The sequence below is a fragment of the Lissotriton vulgaris genome, chromosome 10 (genome assembly GCF_964263255.1).
Source record: "Lissotriton vulgaris chromosome 10, aLisVul1.2, whole genome shotgun sequence".
In the NCBI taxonomy this organism is placed as follows: Eukaryota; Metazoa; Chordata; class Amphibia; order Caudata; family Salamandridae; genus Lissotriton; species Lissotriton vulgaris.
Window position 1 is genome coordinate 406239681 of NC_141698.1, and position 17197 is coordinate 406256877.

Consider the following 17197-nt stretch of genomic DNA (forward strand, 5'->3'; position numbering starts at 1 on the left):
GCAGGAGAGGCACAGAAAGAGGCACATGAGGTGCAGACAGAGGCAAGAGTGGTGCAGAAAGAGGGAAGGGATGTACAGAAAGAGGCAAGAGGGTATCGAAAGAAGCAACAGCGGTGCAGAAAAGGGAAAGTGAAGTGCAGAAAAAAACAACAGTGGTGCAGAAAGAGGCAAGAGAATTATAGAAAGAAGTATAGAAAGAGAGAAGAGGGTACAGAAAGAGGCAATGGGTATAAAAAGGGGGAACAGGGGTAGAGAAAGTTGCAGTAGCAGTGTCGAAAGAAGCAAGAGAGGTGCAGAAAGAAAAAGAGAGGTGCAGAACAAAGGAACAAGGTGCAGAAAGAGGCAAGAGGGTACAAAAAGAGGGAAGAGGGGCACAGAAAAAACACGAGTGGTGCAGAAAGAGGCAAGAGGGGTGAAAAAAGAGGGAAGAGGGGTGTAGAGAGAGGCACAAGGGGTGCGGTAAGAAGCAAGAAACGTTCAGAGAGAAATAAAAGAAGTACAGAAAAAAGGAACAGAGGTGCAGAAAGGTGCAACAGGGATGCAGAAAGAGGGAAGAAGGGTAGAGAAAGAGGTAAGAGGTTCAGAAATAAGCATGAGAGCTACTGAAAGAAGCAAAAGATATACAGAAAGAAGGAACAGAGGTGCAGAAAGAGGCAAGAGGGGTGCAGAAAAATAAAAGAAGTACAGAAAGCAGGAACAGAGGTACAGAGAGAGGCAAGAGGGGTACACAAAAAGGGGTGTGAAAAAGTCACAAGGAGTGTTGAATGAAGCAAGAGAAGTGCAGAAAGGCAGTACAGACAGAGGCAAGAGTGGTACAAAAAGAGGGAATGGGGTACAGAAAGAGACATATGGGTTGCAGAAAGAAACCAGAGATATGCAGAAAGAAACAAATGAGGTGCAGAAAGAAAGAACAGAGGTGCAGAAAGAGGCAACAGGGGTACAGAAAGAGGGTGGATGGATGGATAAAAAGGCAGGGGGTGAAGAAAGAAGCAAGGGAGCTGTAAAAAGAAGCAGAATTGCAGAAAAAAGGAACAGAGGTGCAGAAAGAGGCAAGAGGGGTGCAGAAAGATGGAAGAGGGGTGCAGAACGAGACAAAAGGGTGCAGAAAGAAGCATGAGAGCTGCAGAATGAAACAAAAGATGTACAGAAAGAAGGAACAGAGGTGCAGAAAGAGGCAAGAGGGGTGCAGAAAGAAGCGAGAGGTACAGAAAAAACAAAAGAAGCACAGAAAGAAGGAACAGAGGTACAGAAAGAGGGAAGAGGGGTACACAAAGAGGGGTGTGAAAGAGTCATGAGGAGTGTAGAACGAAGCAAGAGGAGTGCAGAAAAGCAACAGAGGTACAGAAAGAGGCAAGAGGGGTGCAAAAAGAGGGAACGGGGTACAGAAAGAGGCACATGGGCTGCAGACAGAAGCCAGAGATATGCTGAAAGAAACAAATGAGGTGTAGAAAGAAAGAACAGAGGTGCAGAAAGAGGCAACAGTGGTACAGAAAGAGGGTGGATGGATGGAGAAAGAGGCAAGGGGTGAAGAAAGAAGCAAGGGAGTTGTAAAAAGAAGCAGACGTGCAGAAAAAAGGAACAGAGGTGCAGAAAGAGGCAAGAGGGGTGCAGAACGAGGCAAAAGTGGTGCAGTAAGAAGCATGAGAGCTATAGAATTAAACAAAATATGTGCAGAAAGAAGGAACAGAGGTACAGAAAGAGGTAAGAGGGGTACAGAAAGAAGCGAGAGGTGCAGAAAAAACAAAAGAAGTGCAGAAAGAAGGAACAGAGGTACAGAAAGTGGCAAGAAGTGTACACAAAGAGGGAAGAGGAGTGCAGAAAGAAGCAAGAGTAGTGCAGTAAAAAGTGACAGAAGTGCAAAAAGAAGAAAGAGGGGTGCAAAACGAGGTAAGAGGGGGCGTAGAAAGAGGCATGAGGGGTTCAGAAAGAAGCAAGAGACATGCAGAAAGAAAGAACAGGGGTGCAGAAAGGGAAAACAGGTGTGCAGAAAGAGGGAAGAGGGTGGAGAAAGAGGCAAGGCGTACAGAAAGAAGCATGAGAGCTGCAGAAAGAAACACCTGATGTGCAGAAAGAATTAACAGAGGTGTAGAAAGAATCAAGAGGGGTGCAGAAAGAAGCGAGAGGTGCAGAAAAAAACAAAAAAGGTGCAGAAAGAGGCAAGAGAGGTGCAAAAAAAGGGAAGAAGGGCATAGAAAGAGACACAAGGGGTGCAGAAAGAAGCAAGAGACATGCAGAAAGAAACAAAAGAAGTACAGACAGAAGCAACAAAGGTACAGAAAGAGGCAAGAGGGGTACAAAAAGAGGGAATATGGATGCAGAAAGAGGAACTTGGGCTGCAGAAAGAAGCAAGAGATATGCTGAACGAAACATAAGAAGTGCAGAAGAAAGAACAGAGGTGCAGAAAGAGGCAACAGGGGTGCAGAAAGAGGGTCGATGGATGGCATAGAGAAAGAGGCAAGGGGTGAAGAAAGAAGCAAGAGAGCTACAAACCGAAACAGAAGTGCAGAAAGAAGGAACAGAGGTGCAGAAAGAATCAGGGGGTATAGAAAGAGGAAAGAGGGGTGCAGAACAACGAAAAAGGGATGCAGAAAGAAGTGAGTGGTGCAGAAACAAACACAAGAAGTGCAGAAAGAAGGAACAGAGGTGCAGAAAGAGGTAAGAGGGTGCAGGAAGAAGGGTGTGAAAGAGGCACAAGGGGTGCAGAAAGAAGCAAGAGAGGTGCAGAAAGAAGCAATAGAGGTGCAGAAGGAGGGAATAGGAGTAGAGAAAGAGACAAGAGAAGTGCAGGAAGACCCAACAGAGATGCAGAAACAGGGATGAGGGGGGAGAAAGAGGCAAGAGGGGAGCAGAAAAAGCAAAAGAGGTGCAGAAAGAAGCAAAAGAAGTGCAGAAAGAAGGAACAGAGGTGCAGAAAGAGGCAGGAGGGGTGCAGAAAGAGAGTAGATGGATGAGAAAGAGGCAAGGGGTGAAGAAAGAAGCAGGAGAGCTACAAAAAGAAACAGAAGTACAAAAAGAAGGAACAGAGGTGCAGAAAGAGGCAGCAGGGTACAGAAAGAGGGATGAGGGGTGCAGAACGACGCAAAGGGGTTCAGAAAGAAGTGAGTGGTACAGAATGAAACAAAAGAAGTGAAGAAAGAAGGGACAGAGGTGCAGAAAGAGGTAATCAGGTGCAGGAAGAAGGGTGTGAAAGAGGTACAAGGGGTGCAGAAAGAAGCAAGAGAGGTGCAGAAAGAAGCAGTAGAGGTACAGAAAGAAGGAAGAGGGGCAGAGAAAGAGACAAGAGAAGTGCACAAAGAAGCAACAGAGATGCAGAAAGGGGGAAGAGGGGTGGAGAAAGAGGCAAGAGGGGAGCAGAAATAAGCAAAAAAGGTGCAGAAAGAAGCAAAAGAAGTACAGAAAGAAGGAACAGAGGTGCAGAAAGAAGGAGGGCTGCAGAAAGAGGGAACAGGGGTGCAGAAAGAGTCAAGAGAGGTATGTAAAGAGGCAAGTGTGGTGCACAAAGAAGCAAGTGAGGTGCAGAAAGAGGCAGCAGAATTACAGAAAGAGGCAAAAGAGTCTCAGAAAGTAGAAGAGATATGCAGAACGAGGCAAGAGAATTGCTGAAAAGAAAGAAAGGTGCAGAAAGAAGCAACAGAAATGTAGAAAGAGGCAAGAAAGGCACAGAAGGAAGCCAGAGTGGCTTGTACACCATTAGTACTAATTTAACACCCACATTTAAGTAACATGTGACCATTCTAGGTTTAAAAAGGACCTTCCACCTTGATGGAACATTTTTGGTAATATTTGAGCCGTTTGAGCTTGAAATAAAGCTTTTTTTGTTCAAATTTGCAGAAAAGGCAGAAGATGATGGATTATGTTGATAATCCAGAAAATGCATAATTGTGGGAAAGTCTGTGCAGCCAAACAGTCACATAATTCCAGTGGCCCTGCTCATACTTTGACGAGGTCCAGAAGTGCTCCTTAGTGATTCCTTCTTTTTTTTGTGTCATTGAGTTCATAGTTTAGCTTCTTTGGAAACAAGGAAGACTAAACCTGAGGCTACCACTCCGCAACACAGACTACCATACCACATAATTACTCTCCATAACACATAATCCCACTCTACATAATTCCTATACATTAAAGACCACATACTTTCTATCCACATAATTTCACTGCACAATATACCACATAATTCCACTACACACAAACTACATCCACTTCACTCCAAAAATCATAAGTAAAAAACGTTTACATTTACAACGCCAATAGCTCTAACTCTTGCAATCTGAGACCTATTACATTGCAAATGCTTCGTTAACTAGTAGTCGCGTTTGCAGAGTGGTGGAGAAAGGGTGCTGGGCCTCCGACCAGCACTAACGAATTCTCATGCGAAGGACTTACAGGAGGTACCAGGAGGGCTTCTTAGCCCCCAAAGTCCCTCAGGAGTAAACTGGACTTCATCCCCCAACTTGCAGTTTGCCAGAAGGCTTGTTAGCAGAGTGGTGGAGAAAGGGGGCCGTGGCCTCTGAAGACCTCTTAGCAATCCCACTGTGTGGGACTTACTGGAAGTAACAGGAGGGGTAGTCGTGCCCTAAGGACACCTTTTGGGTGCCAACTACCCCTCATATTATCTCCAATAAGTCTCACACAATAGGATTGCTAAGTATTCATAGCAGGCCTTGCCCCCTTTGCCAACCACTCTGCAAACGCGCCTCATGGCACATTCTTGGTTGGGGGATGAAGTCCCTTTGCTTGTCCTTATAGACCCATTAGCCTGCCTGTTACCTCCAGTAAGCCCCACAAAGTGAGATTACTGAGAGGTGGATAGGCCACGCCCTTTCTCCACCACTCTGCAAATGCGCCTCCTGGTGTGCTCTTGGTTGGGTGATAAAGTCCCCTTGACTCCTGATGGTCCCTGGGGGACAACCAGCCCTCCTGTTACCTCTAGTAAGCCCCACACAGCTGGATTGCTGAGAGTGGTCTGAAGCCATGACCCCATTTTACACCAATCTTCAAATGTGCCTCCGGGCGCACAGCTGCTCGGGGGATGAAGTCCACTTTAGTCCTAAGGTTCTCAGGATACAAGAGGACCTTATTGTTCCACCAGCATTGCACCAAGGGACACATGTGGAGTGTGTTGTATATAGGGGTGTGGCCTCAGACCACCTCTCAGCAATCCCACTGTGTGGGGATTACTGGAGGTACCTGGTAGCCTAGTTGGCCCCTAAGGACCCTTAGGATTGAAAGGGACTTAATCCCCCAATCCAGAACTTGCCAGGAGGAGTGCTTGGACAGTGGGGCAGGGAGGGGGCGCGTAGCCAGTTTGCTCTCGGTCACTTCCGGCCCCGGGGACCCCATCCCCCGGGGCCTGGCCTCTTTTTTTTAATTAGGGGAGGGGGTCCATGTGACCCCCTTCCCTGGGTCACTTTTGGCCCTCACATTGGAGACCGTGGGGGAGCCCCAATGCCCCTGCGGTTGCAGCTGGCTCCCTGCCTCCTGCAGGAGGCGGCATTGCTTTTAGACAAGGGGAACTACTAACATGCAGCTTCTCTTGTCCAAAAGCAGTACTACTTTGCTTTCTGGAAGTGAGAGCAGGTTTCCTGCTCTCACTTCCATGAAGCAAAGCAGAAGTTTGCAATAGCAGGGCGGGAGCAATGCAAACTGCAATGTCCCGGGGATGAGCACCCCAGGACTTTGCTGGAGCGGCACTGGGGGGGTGACAGTCCCCAGGGCCAAGGAGGGCTCCAAGAGGGGGGCCACGCAGCCCCCCTCCAACATATTTTTAAAGCCCCGGGGAGGTGGTGGTCCCCAGGGCCTGGGGTCCGCTACAGACCCCTGAATTTAAATTACTGTGTGCCCTGGGGGGGTGGTGGTCCCCAGGGCAATGTGGTGGGGCAGGAGCCCCCCGCAAACACTTTATTTCTTTACTTTTTTTTACAAAGACCTGGGGAGGTGGCGGTCCCCGGGGCTGGGGGGCATGAGGCCATTGCAATTAAAGTCAAAAGCCCTGGGCTGGTGGTGGTCTCCGGGGCAGCATGAGGGGCAGGAGCCCCCCCCCTCACGCATTTCATCAAAAACAAGGCCCGGGGAGGTGGCGGTCCCCGGGACCTCAGGTGAGGCTCGTGCCCCCCGCATATTAAAAATAGAGCCCCTGGGACAATTGGCACCATTATTACACATTGCCCCGGGACCTGGCCCACCCAAGGGCTTTAAGGAAACGAAGTGCAGGAGACCCCACTTTTTTTTTCCTTTGGCAGGATTCACAAACTCTACGCGAATCCTGCCATTGTTTCTTTAACAAAATGCTTTTTGAGGCCCTGGGGGTCACTGTGGGATCCCCCTGAGCAGGCCTAGGGGCTCAGGGTGTTTCTACCCTGCCCCCTTTTCTTTTTTTTAACCTTTTGCTTGTGACTCTACCGAGTCACAAGATGGCTGCCAACACTTCCTTGTTTGGAGTGTTGACAGACGATCAAAATGAAGCTCAAGATATCATTTGAGATGTCATCAGTGATGTCATGAGTGATGTCACTGACCATGTCTTGAGTGATGTAATATGTGACGTCATCAGCAGTGCATTACGGGCGCGCAAGTTATAGTTAACTATAACGTGGGAATTTCAATGGTTTTGTATGAGTAAAATGTCCAGCTAACTATAACATGTGTGAAACCTATCGTTTTTCAGTGAATTTCTAAGGTTTTTTAAATGCTAATTTTAACTATAAGGTGTGTTTTTATACTGATTTACTACATTATTTTAAAATATTTACTTTTAAATATTTTATTTTTTAAATTACATTACATATTTTTTATATAAATTGAAAAATAAATGTTTTTAAAAATATTGAAATTGTAATATTTTTATTTTTTGTATATTTTTTTAATTTATATATATTTTATATAGCAGGCATTGATATCCTATGGAAGAAAATTCAAGTTACTGGTAAGTACACTTAAATTAACTTTTCAGGAACAGTAGTGAGCTGTAAAATGCAGCACTGAGGTCTCTCCTGAAAACAGCTGAGTAAATCTGAATTTGTCGTTCGGCTGATTTTTGAGGAATTTTTTTAAGCTCCAAAACTCCACACTTAGAAAAATGGCCAAGTGAAACCAGTCAATGTTAGCCTATGGAAGGAAATTCAAGTTACTGTAACTACGATTAGAATTACTTTTCAGGCGCAGTAGTGGGCTGAAAGATGCAGCACTGAGGTCTCTTTTGATAACAGGTGAGTAAATTGGAATTCGTAGTTCGGCTGATTTTAGAGAAATGTTTTAAAGTTTCAAAACTCCACACTTAGAAGAATTTCCAAGTAAAACATGTCAATGTTAGCCTATAGAAGGATATTCAGGTTACTGTAAGTATGGTTACATTTACTTTTCAGGGTCTGTCCTGGGCTCAAAGATGCAGCATTGACGTCTCTCGTGATAACAGGTGAGTAAATCGGAGGTCGTAGTTTGGCTGATTTTACAGAAATGTTTTTAATACTTCAAAAACTCCACACTTAGAAACATTTCCATGTGAAACCAGTCAATGTTAGCCTACGGAAGGAAATTCAAGTTACTAAAACTATGATTAGAATCTTTTTTCAGGATCAGTAGTGGGCTGAAAGATGCAGCACTGAGGTCTCTCCTGATAACAGGTGAGTAAATTGCAATTCGTAGTTCGACTGATATTAGAGGAATTTTCTAAAGTTCCAAAACTCTACACATAGAAGAATTTCCAAGTAAAACATGTCAATGTTAGCCTAAGGAAGGAAATTCAAGTTACTGTAACTACAATTAGAATTACTTTTCAGGATCAGTAGTGGGCTGAAAGATGCAGCACTGAGGTCTCTCTTGATAACAGGTGAGTAAATCATAATTCGTAGTTCGGCTGAGCTTTGTTCTTCCACAACAAAATCGCAGACATCCACAACAGCTTCAACAACCAACCCGGAGACCAACCCACCCAACCTTCTGCCACACCTTCACCCCCAATGAACATCCTTAATGACTGGAACCCAATCTCCACTGAGGACACCATCCGCCTGATGAACTCCATCCACTCAGGATCCCCCACAGACCCTTGCCCTGACCACATCTTCAACAAAGCAGACTCCATCATTGCACCACACCTCCGAGATGTCATCAACTGCTCCCTAAACTCCGCTACCTTTCCTGAAAGCTAGAAACATGCCGAACTCAGCGCCCTTCTGAAAAAACCCACAGCAGACCCCACCGAACTCAAAAACTACCGCCCCATCGCGCTCCTTCCTTTCCCAGCCAAAGTCATCGAGAAAGCTGTCAACAACCAGCTCGCCGCCTTCCTCGAAACCAACAAATCACTCGACTCTTCACAATCCGGATTCCGAGCAAAACACAGCACTGAGACCGCACTCATCGCAGCTACCGATGACATTCGAACTCTACTGGATAATGGAGACACAGTCGCCCTCATCCTCCTTGACCTCTCCGCAGCCTTCGACACAGTCTGTCATAGCACCCTGCTACAACGCCTCAGAAACATCGGAATCCAAGGAAAAGCACTGGAATGGATCACCTCGTTCCTTACCGGAAGAACTCAAAGAGTCCGCCTTCCACCATTCAAATCAGAGGCCACGGAAGTCATATGCGGCATGCCACAAGGATCTTCACTCAGCCCCACCCTCTTCAACGTATACATGAGCCCCCTCGCGACCATCGCACGCCAACACAACCTCAACATCATCTCCTACGCTGATGACACTCAACTGATCCTCTCACTCACCAAAGACCCGAACACAGCCAAAACCAACCTACATGAAGGAATGAAAGAAGTAGCCGAGTGGATGAAGCACAGCCATCTGAAACTGAACTCAGACAAAACAGAAGTCCTTATCTTAGGTACCTCCCCCTCCGCCTGGGATGACTCTTGGTGGCCAGAGGCCCTTGGAAAAGCACCCATCCCGACGGACCACGCACGGAACCTGGGCATCATCCTGGACTCCTCGCTCTCGATGAACAGACAAATCAACGCCGTATCATCATCTTGCTTCAACATTCTTCGCATGCTCAAAAAAACATTTCGCTGGCTTCCCACCGAAACTAGAAAAATGGTCACCCACGCACTGGTCACGAGTCGCCTGGACTACAGAAACACCCTTTACGCCGGTACCACCGCAAAACTTCAGAGAAAACTCCAACGCATCCAGAACGCATCTGCCAGACTCATACTAGACATCCTGCGTGAAGACCACATTTCTAATCACCTGAAAAACCTCCACTGGCTCCCCATTAATAAGAGGATAACATTCCGCCTCCTAACCCATGCTCACAAAGCACTTTACGAACTTGGACCCGAATGTCTCAACACACGACTTTCCTTCTACACCCCCTCCCGCCAGCTACGCTCCTCCAACCAAGCCCTTGCTGCTGTACCTCGCGTCAACAAAACCACCACGGGAGGAGGATCCTTCTCCTACCTGGCAGCTAAAACCTGGAACTCACTTCCCACTCACCTTCGCCTCACTCAGAACCACCTAGCATTCAGAAAGCAACTTAAAACATGGATTTTCGACCAGTAATTCCCCACTCTTCTTCAAGCGCCTTGAGACCCACTGGGTATGTAGCGCGCTATATAAATTATCTGACTTGACTTGACTTGAATGTTAGCCTAAGGAAGGAAATTCAAGTTACTGTAAGTATGGTTACATTTACTTTTCAGGGTCTGACCTGGGCTCAAAGATGCAGCACTGAAGTCTCTTCTGATAACAGGTGAGTAAAACGGAATTCGTACTTCGGCTGATTTTAGAGGAATATTTCGCTCAATAGTGAAGGAAGGTGGCGGGGCCTGAGGACACATGTGTGCAAACACGCCCTGTGGCGCGTTTTTGGTTGGGGAATATATTCCTCTTTAATCCTGAGGTCCCCTGTGAGCCAACTAGCCCATCAGGTACCTCCAGTTTGTGCCAGGGAGCTGCGTTGTAAAGAGGTGTTCAGAGGGCACGCCCCCTTTTTACAACACTCTGCAACGCAGCTCCATAGCACTTACTAGAGGCACCCGTTGGACTAGGTGGCCTCTAGGGGACCTCTGGATTGAAAAGGAATATATTCCCCAACCTAAAACGCGCCACAGGGCGTGTTTGCACACATGTCACCTCAAGCCCCGCCCCCTACCTTCACCATTGTGCAAACATGCCCAGTAACGTGTTATAAGTTGGGGAAACTGATTCCCCTTGTATACTGGGGGTCCCTGGGGGCCAACTAGCCCACCAGGAACCTCCAGTGTGCGCCAGGGGGCTGCATTGCAGAGAGGTGTGAAGAGGCCACACTCCTTTTTATTTGCTGCGGTCTGGCGGCCTGAGGAGCAAAACGAACTTTGTGGGACACTGTGACTTTTGGTATTGAGTGAATACCAAGGCTCATACTTACTTCTAACCCCCAGATGCCTGCCAGCAACTTTCACTGCATTCTGGAACCTGTAGGCGCTCTGGACCGGGCGCCCAACGGGAGGCATATGCGAATGGACTTCATCTGCAGGGGGCGGAGGGACGATCAAGTATTGAGAATGGGGCGGGATATTTAAAATCCACAATCAACGCCTACATCCTGACAACACCCTAGGCGCTGAGGAAGGCAGACACAAGCCGAAATGCATTCGCCAGGAATGATGTTCTTCGAATAAAGTTTGCTCCGAATGGTACCCCTGCTGAGGCCTCGTCTCTTTTCCAGAGGAGGTATTTGGGTGTTATGCGCAACTTCCAGTGTTGCGCTCACGAGGCCCCTGCATCATCAAGTTCGCCCTGCATTTACTGGCCTCTGCCTCGGCGGAGAACTTTTGTTGTTTCCAGGGTTCTGGACCGTGCAAGGCCCACCTTCAGATTGGGGAGAATAGGGAGCGGTGTGGCAGTCGTTTGACTGCACAACTGGCCTGGTGGATTTCCAGCCTTGCCCCCGCTGTCATATTTCCTGCAACTTGGAGGTTGCTGCGGTCTGGGGGCCTGAGGAGCAAAACGAAGTTTGTGGGACACTGTGACTTTGGGTATTGAGTGAATAACAAAGCTTATACTTACTTCTACCCTGCGATGCCTGCCAGCAACTTTCACTGCATTCTGGAACCTGTAGGCGCTCGGGACCGGGCGCCCAACGGGAGGCATATGCGAATGGACTTCACCTGCAGGGGGCGGAGGGATGATCAAGTACTAAGGATGGGGCAGGGTATTTAAAATCCACAATCAACGCCTACATCCTGACAACACCCTAGGCGCTGAGGAAGGCAGACACAAGTCGAAATGCATTTGCCAGGAATGGTGTTCTTCGAATAAAGTTTGCTCCGAATGGTTCCCCTGCTGTGGCCTCGTCTCTTTTCCGGAGGAGGTATTTGGATGTTATGCACGACTTCCAGTGTTGCGCTCACGAGGCCCCCACAGCATCAAGTTGGCCCTGCATTTACTGGCCTCTGCCTCGGCGGAGAACTTTTGTTGTTTCCAGGGTTCTGGATCATGCAAGGCCCACCTTCAGATTGGGGAGAATAGGGAGCGGTGTGGCAGTCATTTGACTGCACGACGGGCCTGGTGGATTTCCAGCCTTGCCCTCGCTGTCATATTTCGGGCAACTTGGAGGTTGCTGCGGTCTGGGGGCCTGAGGAGCAAAACGAACTTTGTTGGACACTGTGACTTTAGGTATTGAGTGAATAACAAGGCTCATACTTACTTCCACCCCCGCAATGTTTGCCAGCAACTTTCACTGCATTCTGGAACCTGTAGGCGCTCGGGACCGGGCGCCCAACAGGAGGCATATGCGAATGGACTTCACCTGCAGGGAACGGAGGGACAATCAAGTATTGCGGATTGGGTGGGGTAATTAAAATCCACAATCAACGCCTACATCCTGACAACACCTTAGGCGCTGAGGAAGGCAGACACAAGCCGAAATGCATTTGCCAGGGGGAAACATCCTTTATAACAAATGTTTTACAACGTGGTACCAATACCACGCAGCTTTTACAACGAAAGTCGTTACAACGACTTTCGCTGGAGGGCGCTCTACGATAGGAAATAGTTTAATTTACTATCCAACACCTTCCCTACTATCCACCGGGACTGGAGCTGGAATAGTAAATTAAACTATTCACTATCCAGCGCCCCCAACGCAAGTCGTTGTAATGACTTGCATTGTAAATCCTGCGCCATAACGGTACGCGTTGTAAAAGCACGCGTTGTATCATCATACATCCTTCGCCAGGAATGGTGTTCTTCGAATAAAGTTTGCTCCGAATGGTTCCCCTGCTGTGGCCTCGTCTCTTTTCCGGAGGTATTTGGATATATATATATATATATATATATATATATATATATATATATATATATATATATATATATATATATATATATATATATATATATATATATATATATATATATATTGAACAGATTTGAAAATAGAGGGTACCCCAGTTGGGTCCTCAAAAAAGCCAAAGAGAGAGCTAATGACATAGAGAGATCACGCACTCTTGAGCAACAACCTATTACAGACACCAGTGTGACTGATGAGTCCACTAGACTCATACTCACTTTCAACTCTGAAACAGATAGAGTCAAAAAGATTCTCGCAAAAAATTGGGGGATTCTTAAAACCGACAGTGTCCTAGGTAAAAGTATACCAGATCGGCCTTTGATCACTTACAAGAGGAACAGAAACATAAGGGACTTAGTAGTTAGAAATGACATCACTCTATATCCTAAGATCTCTGAACATGGGCTTGAAGGTTTTTACCCCTGTGGCCACTGTAAGGCCTGTAAACATAGTAAGTACAAGGGCTTAGTTGAATATAGGGGCATAACCAAAAAATTGACTCAGTTCCTCACATGTAGCACCACCTTTGTGATCTATGCCATCGAATGTACCTGTAAATTATGGTACATTGGCAGTACTAGTTGTGCTGCCAAAAAGAGGATACTTGAACATCAGAGGGCCATTGCCAATCACGATCCCAAATATCCGGTTGCACGCCACTTTGAGGAACGACATGTTTCCAATATTGCAGATTTTAATTTCTTCATATTGGAACATGTTCCTAGAAATCCGAGGGGTGGTGACAGGGTATTGAGCCTCAGACAACGTGAATCCAGACTCATAATAGAGTTCCAGACGAAAGTCCCGGGAGGGCTCAATATGGATGAGGAATTGGCAAGCCATCTGAGAGAGTAGTTACTTGATCTTTTACTCACTGCTGTTTCACTCACTGTTGATTGTTGTGCTTTAATCTCTCCGAGCTGTTAACCATATCTCAAGCCATGACTCTTCTTCTGTCTATGATACAGTACATTATTCTATAGTGGATTTTACATATATTTGTTTATGTTGTTTTGTTCCACAGGAGGAAAGGTTGGGCCAATCATTGAATTCACCAGCACAGGCTCTGTTATCCTTTGCACTCCAGGAATCACTGTTTTCACTCTGGGTCTCACGATTTGCTGCAATATCACTCTCCAGGTAGTCAGCGCCAATTCTCGTGTTTTTTCCATCATGCATAAGTAAGAATTCCAGTTTACTTACCTGGCTACACCTTACTACAGACATTGATTCCTGGCTATCATATATCAGCATTTAGCCATTTGAACTAGATACATCTGATCATTGTTTGTCGACCATACGCAGGTTGAAGTTCTCACTGATCATATTTACGTGTATTTTACTGTGATTGCTCAGGGTTCCACTGAGGTCCCGCTTTTGTCTATGACAGAGTCAATTATAGGTAACTTGTCTTCCCGACCGATTGACATACTATCGGACCTATATTTGATCAGGATACCGAGTGTTTCAAGATAAATCATATTGATTTTTTGCGGGATATACAGCTGAACATTGTTTCAAGCTAGACAGTTACTTATGTCTATTATTCGTTAACCTATAACCTTGGTGAGCGCCCAGCGGATATCCATGAACCAGCCAGGATATAATACTTAACAATGAATTTTAAGTTGACGTTATGTATTATACATTTATTGTGCTGTACAGTTATTTCCTTTTGTACATATGAAGTCTGTAGAGAGCGTAAACGATGTTGATTGTACCATTCCAACATGTCTGCCAGTCTTTTACATAATTTTGTGTACTAGTCCTACGCTTATGTTGCTGGTAATTGATCACGGTGACACTTTTGTTTAAATACCGGAGTCACTTGTGTTGTGTTACACGTGAACAAGGCTTCTATGCTGAAACGCGTTGTGTAATAAACTGCTTATATTACACTCTGGATTCTTTTGTCTGATTACCTGAGAGCGCAAAACGAACTTGTTTTTTTCTTGGATACTGATCAACCGGACCGCTTCGCCGGTAATTGCGCTAACTCCCATGGGTCCCAGCACCCCGGAAGAAGCATTTCTCTTTTTCTTATATATATATATATATATATATATATATTCACTGAAAAAACCATAGGTTTCACACCAGTTATAGTTAGGAATTAGCATTTAAAAAACCTATTAAATTCACTAAAAAAACCATAGGTTTCACATCAGTTATAGTTAGCTGGAACTTTTACTGACATAAAACCAATGAAATTCCACGTTATAGTTAGTTAGACTCACTATAACTTGCGCGCCTGCAATGCACTGCTGATGACGTCACATATTACATCACTCATGACATGGTCAGTGACATCACTCATGACATCACTGATGACACCATCCAGTGAATGTGTGTCTTTATGAAAAATAAATATGTTTTATATATGTATTTGTAAAGGACGATGGAAGAATAAATGGTTAAATAAGTGTGTAAATGGATGTTTTTTTTAAAAAGAATTGATTGGTTAACTGCCTTCTTAAGTGTATCTTAGTGAATACATATATTAACGAGTAATTTTTAAATATTTAAATATATGTATCAGTGTTTCACTTTGTGTATAAGTGGCTGCATGGGTTGGTGACTGACTCACTGTTTGTATGTGTTTTGAAGACAGCATATGTGCAGGACTGTATGGGTGGATGAGTGTGTATATGTGTGTTAGTGAGTGAATGCCTGTCTCACTAGTGTGTTTATGAGTAACTACATATGTTTTAATCTTGTATATATGAGCATTGATGTATATAAGTAAGTATATGTTAGAGTGAGAGATTGAAAGAGTTCCTGTTTAAATAAGTATGTGTTTCTATAAGTGATTGTTTAAGAGAGTAAGTATGTGTAAGTTTTCTTAGAAGTAATGTGCTAATGTATGTATAGCTGTATATGCAAATAAATGGATGTTCAATAGTTTATTTGCATGTGTGAGTATGTGTGTGAGTAACTTTTGTAAGACTGTCGGTGTGTAACAGGATGTATATGTGTATCACTATATATGATGAGTGAGAATATGTATGAGTGACTATATAAAACTGTTGGTGTATGAGTGGATGTGTATATAGATGTTGGAATTACTGAATTGGTTATTGTAACTGGTATGGGTATCTCCATTTTTTTGAAAATGTTAGTTTCTATTGTTTGAATATGTGTTTCAAGGGTTACATTACACTGAAAGGAGGTCTATCAGTCTGTCACAAGGATGGTGTGATCAGTGATGTCATGAGTGATGTCACTGACCATGTCATGAGTGATGTAATATGTGACGACATCAGCAGTGCATTGCAGGCGCGCAAGTTATAGTGAGTCCAACTAACTATAACGTGGAATTTCATTGGTTTTATGTCAGTAAAATTTCCAGCTAACTATAACTGATGTGAAACCTATGGTTTTTTTGTGAATTTAATAGGTTTTTTAAATGCTAATTCCTAACTATAACTGGTGTGAAACCTTTGTTTTTTCAGTGAATTTCATTGGTTTTTTAAATGCTAATTCCTAACTATAACTGGTGTGAAACCTATGGTTTTTTCAGTGAATTTCAAACGTTTTTTAAATGCTAATTCCTAACTATAAGTCTCACTTTATAAATAAGACTGTTAGCACTCTAGTTGTTCTTTAGAACCCTCTGGTACATTCTGTCATTGGGCTACAGTTGGGCTACATCTAGCTGATATTTGGGCTACATTTGTATTTTTTGGTCTCTGGTGGCCCCCTTTTGGGCTACATTGGGCTACATTGGGCTACAATTGGGCTACATTTTGGCTCTAACATATATAAAGCCCAATGTAGCACAATACATATTTTTCAAAAGTTCATTTTTGTAAAAACCACTTCAGAATAGGGATACCTGTCCCTACAATTATCCCTTTTTTTTTTTTGGAGCGCTCCCGGTGCGCGCCCCGGGGAGCGCCCCGGAAAGCGTACTTCTATAAAGCGCCCCGGGTCGCGCTCCGGGGAGCGTCCCGTGAGCGCCAATATCGCGAACTAAAACATGATCGTGACGTATCGCGTAGCCGCGTCCGCGTGATACGCACGGCGTAAGCGCACGCGGAAGTACTCGAGTGAATACGATCGCGCAACGTAAACATCCGACGCGCTTACGCTACGCGACCCGGAGCGCGCCCCTGGGCGCGTAGCGTAAGCGCGTCGGGTCATGTGACCTGAAAATAACACTTTTCATTGGTTCATAACAGTTTTGGTCTCATAATGATGAAGCCCCTGGTCTTGTGACCTGAAAATAACACTTCTCATTGGTTCAGGACAGTTTTTTTTCCAAATGATGAAAGACCCCACCTTTTTTCCTTATTCTGACTTTGTCCTTTGACCGAGGAAGACCTGTTTGTACATCTCTGTACCTTTTTGATCTTTATTATGGCTTCAGTAGCAGCAGCAGCTGGTGCATCTGCCCAACCTTGTAGTACGATTGGGGTAGATGCACTGCTGGTTTTGTAAGGTTAATTCAAGTTGGTTGAACGTTATTGAAGTTTGGTGGTGCTCAATTAGGAGGCGTCGAGTGCCCTACGACGTCAAAGGAATTGCAGGATATGTGAAACCAGATAGAATCTAGTGTCATCCCTGATTGGCACACACATTAGGTTGCGTTTTCTGAGTCCAGAAACACACTTTCATTCAATGTTCATTTAAATCATGCTTTATTTGATTTTTTCGTTGGTTTATGTTGCACATTTGTTATTTCATTTCAAAAGATCATCAAAAAGTTTTGGATTTCAAACATCAGGCAAGAGTCAAACGTGTCCAATGCATTTCGGGCACTGGTATAATGTGCCCTTCGTCAGGGAAATGACACTATAAATAAAAATAAAATAAAATATCAATAAATCAGGTCCTAGTTCAGTGACATTACATTGTAGTTCACAGAATAAAACATCCAAAATGAGCGACATGTGTTTCATAGACA